The 8,843-nt window shown below is 39.7% G+C and overlaps 1 long non-coding RNA gene across 5 annotated transcripts; it reads right to left on the reverse strand.

Annotated features, from left to right (window-relative positions):
- Positions 1-3,987: 3,987 nt before the first annotated feature.
- Positions 3,988-7,845, reverse strand: LOC123150413 (uncharacterized). 5 transcript variants are annotated; one of them, XR_006475095.1, is made up of 4 exons: positions 7,273-7,528; positions 5,644-7,172; positions 5,399-5,555; positions 3,988-4,489 (listed from the first exon to the last, which is right to left on the reverse strand). It is a non-coding gene; the product is annotated as an uncharacterized lncRNA (long non-coding RNA). The 5 variants fall into 5 exon arrangements; XR_006475094.1 differs by having other exon boundaries at positions 5,399-7,172; XR_006475097.1 differs by lacking the exon at positions 3,988-4,489 and having other exon boundaries at positions 4,663-6,903; positions 6,983-7,172.
- Between the last annotated feature and the right edge of the window lie 998 nt (positions 7,846-8,843).

Consider the following 8,843-nt stretch of genomic DNA (forward strand, 5'->3'; position numbering starts at 1 on the left):
AGCAATTACCTAATGAACGTGTTTCTACTACAGGATGATGTACGAATATGGTTTCTAGAAGAAGAAAAAATGTATTGGATTAGGATATAGAGAAAGGTAACACATTGCATTGTTCGGAAATATACAGGCAACATACCTGATGTTCCAATTGTAGAAAATGTGATACTATAAAGAAGAGAGTAGAGCACTAAGAATTGCTTGCACGGAGCCCTGGACCATCCAAAAGCACAACCTAAGGTGAAGCTCATGGAAGTTTGGATATCTAGGAGGCTCAGCCTCGCCAAGTGCTGAAGCAGAAAACCTAGAACTGCAAAACTTTGCAAGCCTAAAATTTGATCAAAGAAAATAATTTCAAAAATACTTTGGTGCTTAACTTTCTTCTCTTAAGGTCATTTATAAGACGTAATTGATATAATAAAGAACTGAAAAATATCAAGCCTGTCATTTGTGGGCCGATAAGAATTATCCTACTGTATCCAAGTACTATCTCTGAATAATTCTTAAATCTCTATATCTGTCACTTTAACTTTTCAACACAAAGGTAGTAGACAGTAATAGGCTAACAACACCAGCACGCGTTGATCCCATTGCTTGTATGCCCAAGCATGAAGCATTCATGTGTTCTGAAACATGCATGTGCTTATGCATATGGACGAAAGTGAGGTCTGGATACTGTCCCACAGAGTCAATCAAGTAGCAAAGTAGAGTATGACTTTGAGATGAAGTAGATTCATATCTTTGATAGTCCAAGTAATTTGTAAGCCTAATAATCCATATATATGAGTGGTTCCTCGTCTTCTCTTCCACACACGCGCGCAGCACATAGCAAAGTTGTCCATAGCGAGAAAAGATCCACGACGACAAATGACCATGTGAAGAGGCACGATAAGGTGATGGGAACTCCGCTGGATCATGACGGGGCACAACGAACAAATTTTGGGGGGAGGATCAAATTTTACCACAAAAATCTTCGGCAAGGATACCTCAGGAATTTTTGGGAAGATGGAACAAATCGCTGCTGCACTTCTGAAGAGAAGAAAGGAGAAGGGCTGGGAGGTTCTGGCGGTGTTAAGGGGGATGGGGATAGCCTAGTAGTGCTAGCTTTTTACCCCATCTTTGCAGCCGCGCGAGTCGTCCTCGCCTGTTCGCCTCTAGGTTCCTCCTCTTGCAGTTGGCGCACTACCTAGGCCCTCCTCCCCTTTCACCAACGTACAGTTATGCTCCTCGCCATCCCCTGGCCTCTGGAAGACTTGTGCCCCTGGTCTGCCTCCATGGCCCAGCGTTGTCTCATGTTGACTCTAGGCTTGTTGCTTCAACTCCACCGCCCCTCTACGAATACCTATGCAGATCTGACATGATCCTGGTATACAATTTTTAGTGTTGTGCTGAGATGGGGTTAGGAGGCTCCAATGGCATGCACCACGGTGGGGATGGCGTGGTGGTGTCAATCTGGTCGGAGTGCTTCTCACCAACAGCCGTAGATGAATGATTAATCTGGAGTCAAGTACACAAGGACTCGTGTGCAATAATTAATCGACGTGCGGCCGGCCGGAAACCAATTCACATCACGCGCGCGCGTACATTACAGCGGCTGATTGATATTTCCTTGATCTATTCTGGCTATTTGGAAACACATGAACATACCTATGTTTGCTTTATTTGATCCACGACATATAGATTGCATGGAAAGGTCATTGTGGCAGCCGTGCCCAAAAGAGGCTGTCGTCGATCGTCCTGCTGCGTTTGGCCGTCCCAGCCATGCACTGGCAGTCCATTAAATTAGGGCATCCCCTGAGATCGTGCGACAGCTTGGTGGACGAAGCTGCATCGTCTTTTATTTTGGTAGGAAAGGTTTTCTATGGTGACAAATAAAAAGATTTATTTTACATAATGGCAAAGGTGGGTAATTTTCCTAACTTTTGTTAGTAAAATAATCCAATGGTCATGTTTTTCTGATGTGTCAAATAGACGATCAGATTATACTGATTTTTGTGGGATTTTCTAGATATTTATCTTTTTTCTGGTTAACCCGTAAAGCACTTTTTATATACTAGCAAAAGAGCCTGTGCATTGCAACGGGAGAGAAAACATAACACACGCTCTTAACTCAACAATCATCACTCAAGACCACAATAGGTCCATCTCCTTTATTTTTGCGAGACATCATATTTGTGTTGCCGCATATCCTCCTTCTCACCCTCACCGACGATGGCCTCGGTGTTCACACAAAACAACAAAAAACGTGTGTTGAATATGGTTAATCCTAAGACGTCTCTCTCTCCCTCGCTCCTCCCTCCTCTCTCTCTCTCTCTCTCTCTCTCTCTCTCTCTCTCTCTCTCACTCACTCTCGCGATGAGAAATCTGTTGTTTTCCCCTGCGACATTTTTCAGAGGTATGCATGTGTAGTTATCGGTGTTTTCTTTTCCCTATATGGTGATAGTGTGGTGTTTATTTGCAATCTGGATTGCCGCCGGTATGAAAAAACGGATCTTGCGCTATAAATTATAAGTTTGCTTCCATAACAATATTTTAAAAATATTAACAGGTAAAATTAACATCATATTTAGAATCCACACATTTTTCTGATAAAATTGCATATATAATATGTTAAAATCAAAGTTACGGTTTAAAAGATACAGATAATTTAGAAAATCATTTGGTCTGACTCAATATATTCCAAAATAATATTGAAAAATACTTAAAGGTAAAAATAATCTCATATTCATATTCTACATATTTTTCTAATCAAATTTCATATATAACATGTTCAAATCGGAGTTACGGTTTAAAAGATATGGATGATTTTGAAAAGCATTTGTTTGACTTAAATATGATCCACAGATGAATTACCTAAAACATCAGGAGGGTTTCGAAAAATGTAAAATAACGGTTTGGGTGTGACTTAAACCGGATGGCGGGTTGATTTCAAGAAAAGACGGGGACTTTTGTGTAAAATACAAAAAAACGATTCGTTTTCACTTAAAACAGGACTGCGAGTTGAATTCTCTGAAATAGAGGAATTTTTCTGAAAAATGCCATGACGGACGAAAGAAACCCAATTTGCTTTATTATTACTAGCAAAAAGGCCCGTGCGTTGCAACGGGAGAAAAAAAATCATAATCTCTAAAGGCCATGACCATACTTTGCTGCTTCACCAATAATATTTTGGTGAACATTTGTTCAATTTGCTTAACATTTTTAATACAGGAACTTTTTGAAAACTCATGAACATTTTTTGATTTCTCAAACATTTTTTTTCAGAATTGCGAACATTTTTTGAATCCACAAAGATTTTATGATTTATTTAACTTAGTCTAAAAGTCATATTGTTTGGAAATTTTTAGCTCAATCAGAAAATATTTGAGGGGATATTATTCTTTTCTCTTCCTTTTTCTTTATTTGAAAAATGAGAATCTGTTCGGCAATGCTCAGTGGGCTGGCCCAGTGAGCGCAACAACAGCAATAATAGTGCAGCCGGTCCCAAGGCCTAACTGGCCAAACCGTGCCAACAACTTCAAAAATAGTATTAGCAACATACAGTAGATGTGATGCCCCAAAGGCACCGAGATATTCGCTTCGGTGCTTGCAGTGTGGTTGTTATTGGCCACCGGAAGGTAGCTTTGCAGAATGAGATTCTATATTAGCTTCGTGTGGTTTCAGGCTGCATGTTTAGCTTGCTGTCATTTGTTAATTAGAAAACTTGCTATTCTAAACATCGTGGCACATAGATTTCTGTGTAATTGTCAAACTAATTCATCCAAATAGATAAACTGCTTCCATGCATCAAATGAAAAATGGAAATAAAACAAAATTCATGGCATATCAGCAGACCAAATGTAGCACTGATAACAACAAATTCTTGAAGTATGGGCATATATATTGATCATTACAAAGTGGGGAGGCTTACCACAAGCAACAAAACAATATTAATTATAATTGATAAAAATATTCATACAAATAACCTGAATTAGCAGTCTTTATCAAGATAACCAGATCATTACTCATCAAGGAGAAAGTTGCATGTCACTAAAAAGAACTCTTTTGGAAGTAATAGTAAAGGGCTAAAAAGAGATAATAGTATTTTCATAAAGATAACAAAAAAAAGTAAGGTTTTCCATTTTCCACAAACTATATGGATGTTTACAAATAGAGGTCTATATTATCTTCCGCCATATACATAGAAAAATCCATTCATAAGGAGGAACCGAAATAGCTAAATAATGACCCGTAAATCTGTAGCAGAAAATGCATTTGTACAATAACTCTACACGTTAGCAACAAAAGAAACCTGTTATCATGTTTCTTCTACAACTATTCATATGCAAAACGTTGTGGGACTACTATAGTGTATTAATGTAGCTTACAGATAAACACTTTCTAAACACCAAATAACAACATGGAAATGTTCTAGTTTGGTGCCTGTGTCCACATGAAGCAGAGAGGCGCAAGTACCGCACATCAACGTGAGGCTGGCGACAACACCTCCTCCCTGCAAAGCCGCGATTTGGTAAACAATTGTATATCTGAAGAAAAAGAAGGTAAAGGTCACAGCGGTGCAGAATTTACTCCATATCTTTACAGGGCCTAATAATAAAGCACACTGCTACCAAAGTATACACAGGGAAAGTTATAATGGGAAGTAGTATGATATGAACAGATTGATTATCTTCTGAAATAATTAGAGATCGTATATATGAGAAGTCAAACCAGTGTTGACATCATCAGCAACATTACAGTGGAATCTAAAACTGAAAAGTAGTAACTAATGGAAATTATTATTTAGTCAGAGAGACCTCTCTTTATCATTTATAAGGCACCAAGAACTGTAGCTAGTCCACAGAATAGGTAAAATTCCCATCCTAATATTCTTCACTGGTTACACATATCTTCGTCAACTATGGGAAGGCCTCGCTTCTAAGCAACCTACATAAGCTGGTAATCAACAAAAGCATCATACAGATGAAGCACACGACCAGCTGAAAAATCAGTGGCACGGCCATGTTTTCTAGCACATCACCTATACTTCTCTACAGATATGTTTCCTGCCTTATGACACGCTTGAAGTTTCCAGGCTCAAAACCATCTTGATGTTATTCACACAAGAAATACGAATGGCAGGAAAATAAAGCAATTCACAATTGCCACAAACTTAACGTGCAAATGCAAGAATCTCTACCCAATATTGCCCTCCCCACATTAATGTGACACGACTGCCTTTTCCCGTCTTTGTATATATTCTTTGAATAATCCAGCTTGCAAAACAGGTGCAAGGAATAGACTGCTTTTGCGCAATAATATTTGCAAACTTTAACCATGGTGCACATATATAAAAATGTGATGAGCATTAAAAAGGAAAGACAAAGAAGGTAAATTTCATGGATTAGTTGGCTGGCCGAACCAGCTATATGTGGCTTCCTTTCTTCTAGTCAGTGTTGAGACATTATCCGGTTCTGCAAATTTTCCCAATAGAAACTGAAAGTGAAGCAGACAACATTATATGGTCCACAACTCATGGTCTCTGCTCCGATTGAGTTCTTAATTCAATTTTCCTTTATCTACATATATTATGCAGCAGATATCAATGTCCAAAGGAACCACTTCACCTGAGTGAAGCTTCAATTCTGAAAACCGAAGTTAACTCACCAGTATTCTGCTCCTAGTAACTCCTCCTTTCCATGGTCTTCATCTACTCCTTCCGTGATGGATCCATGTCTTCTGAATATATTGACACTAAAACAATCAAGTACATGCCCTCTATTGTATAACTTCAGTTCAAACATTGATAAGAAGAACCACGTAAGGTTGATGTTACAATGAAAACAGAAAACAAAATACAGTTCATTGATCGGAATTTGTCAAACTATGCAAATGCACATCATGTCTTTTTTTAAAGTGCATGCCTTTCAGAGCAAACACCGTAGGGTTGTAGTCAAATCAAACACCAATTTATTCTTTCTGGACAAGCAAAAAAAACTAAATTAGGAAGAGTGCAGATAGTATGTTAAATATGATATATGCATCTCTTGTTAGCCTTAACATCACAAATTGGAATGTTGGGCATTCTGTTTGCTCAGTAAGAAAACAGCTCATAATTTAGGAAGGATTTGTTTATTAAAACCTACTTGGCAGAACCGAAGTCACGTCCTGGTGCTTGTTGAGAATGGGGAGGTGGGTGGAGGTCAGTCACACATATGACTTGTTGAAGAAAGCACATAAAGGCATATTTGGTACTACCTCGTGAAAAAATGTCTTATATAATGAGACAGATGGAGTATTATATATGAGGCAATTCTAATCTCTAGCACTGATTTTCTGTACAAAACATTTACTCATTAACACAAAACGTAGCAAAAGATCAGTGTTAGCTTTTTCAAGCAGAACAAATAAGAAAATTGCAGAAAAAGGTTCAGTACAGCAGACCATATAATTAACATGCAATGAAACTTGCTTGGCTATTTCAATTCTTTTTTATCTAGTTTATTTATCTTCAAAAGAGCCCGTATTCCTCGTCTACCATATTTGAGATAGCATATTGCCATACATCAAAAAGAGCATCTCAAATATTTTCAATCAGTGAAACCTGTCTACCCAAATATGAATCTTTCAGACTTGAATTGAACAGGGAGTAAACATGAACGTCTTCATGAACAAATATAGCAGACCAGTCAGAATAACATCTGCTAAAAGTGCATTCATATGAAAGGAAGTGACTGTTTTAGAAGGATTATAAAACTCATGTGGCTGAGAACAAACCATGCTAGAAAAGATTGTAGTAGTATTCATTGTTCTTCTTGTGGAAAGAACACATATCTATACCTTCCCACTCCAATCTGAAGCCAATACCCCAAAAATGCAATTGGTTCTGCTAGACTACTTGGTCCACCTTTCCTCGCCTAGCAAAAGCTTAAAAGATACACAGATAACTCAAAGAAAAGAAATGAAGGACCATTTTTAAAAAAAAAGGCAATTTGCATTATTATACCAACAGGAGGGCTAGATGCCAAAGGACAAATTGACTGCACCTTCTGAATACTCATCCAATGTATCAACTACTCTAATGTGGCTAATTCCTCAAAAAAAATGATAGATTGCAGGGAGTGTTTTTATTTGTACAGGGATTGATTTTATTTGCTCCTGATATTTGCCTTCTCCCGGATAGCATTCATGTAAACCTGCCACAAAACCAATTATCAATCCCTCAATTCAATTGATGTAAGATGCAATGCAGAGATGTCTTGCTTATCTGAATACTATAACAGAGTATCTGCGTACTATATCAAGAGGAGCTTGGCGCAGCAGCATGGTTGGCTTGTCCTAGATCCAAACTGATCCCGAACGAGAGGCCGATTCTAAAGCCATGAAGGCCCTGAAATCGCCAGATCCAGGTGCATCTCAAGATGGCAGAGGAGCGGAGGAGCTGTGGGCCGACCCGTTTGTAGGGTGCCTGTTGGCTTGGAAGGGTGAGGCGGCGTCCGTGGTGGAGGAGAAAAGGAGCTGCAGATCCATGGCATCCTTCACATCTTCGTGAAGAAGCCCTTGACGGCGACAACCATGGTGGATGGGGAACTCCCATGGTGTCGAAGGTGAGGTGTAGGGGTGGTGGATCCCGACCAGGTAGGAAGAGGGACGAACCCGGGGCCGCCGGAGACGCGGCGGCGAAGCCCTGCCCCAAACCCAGCCACAAGGGTGGCGTTGCGACCGGGCGGTAGAGGTCGGGAGCGCAGAATCTGGCCGGAGGGGAGGGAGACGCGGACCGTGGGGAGCTCTGGGGTGTGTTGTGCGGCGCCGGAGCTCGCCGGAGATTGCCATAGCGTGGGTGGTGGTGGCGGCGGCAGCGATGAGGACTTGGGCGAGAGGGAGAGGAGGCGAGCCCGTGCTCCTCCTATGGTCTTTTTTTCTCTTTACAAAATCAGCTCGGACCACTATGGGGGGCGGGGTTGAATAATCCAAACAATATGGTGTTTTGTGCAAAAATGAAGCGTTTTTCCAGGTCCACTTAAACAGGGACTGCGGGTTGAATTCTCAAAAGTAGAGGGGCTTTTTTGCAAGATTGCTGACGACGTACGGCCACAAGCAATCACTGGTTTATTAGTAGGTAAAGATTAGGTAAAGATAAATAGATTTGGTAGGAAAGGTTTTCTATGGTGGCAAATAAAAAGATTTATTTTACATAATGACAAAGGGTGGGTAATTTTCCTAACTTCTGTTAGTAAAATAATCCAATGGTCATGTTTTTCTGATGTGTCAAATAGACGATCAGATTTTACTGATTTTTGTGAAATTTTCTAGATATTTATCTTTTTTTCTGATTACCCGTAAAGCACTTTTTATATATAAATAGATGAAAAAGCTTATTTGATCAAGAGAACGAACCCGTGAATGAGTACGGGACACCATGATCACCTCTCTGTCCCACGTCAACATCAACAACATCACGAGCGACACCAGCAATAATTGTGAGGAACAGACATGGGCTAGCTATACTTATGGGCAACGTACGGAACACACGCCTGATCTCACGTGCTTCCTCCCTAAGACTAGGCACAATGGATAGTAATATTGACTAGTAACATACACATATTTCTAGACTATGTTACTACCTTCATAGTGGGTAGTAACTTAAGAATGGTAACATGCAAACATTCATTTATTAGGTTATAGACTCATATTACATTGGGACATGTGATGTTATAGTAACTAGCTAAGTTATTATAACTACCTCTCTCCTCATTAACTCATTGCCACATAAGCAAATTTGCTGAGTTGGATTTGATGTTACTACTGAAATTACTCCCACTGTGACTAGTCTAATCAAAAGACAGAGGACGAAGGACTACCACTTC

This window comes from Triticum aestivum, chromosome 7A, assembly GCF_018294505.1.
Source record: "Triticum aestivum cultivar Chinese Spring chromosome 7A, IWGSC CS RefSeq v2.1, whole genome shotgun sequence".
Classification (NCBI taxonomy): domain Eukaryota; kingdom Viridiplantae; phylum Streptophyta; class Magnoliopsida; order Poales; family Poaceae; genus Triticum; species Triticum aestivum.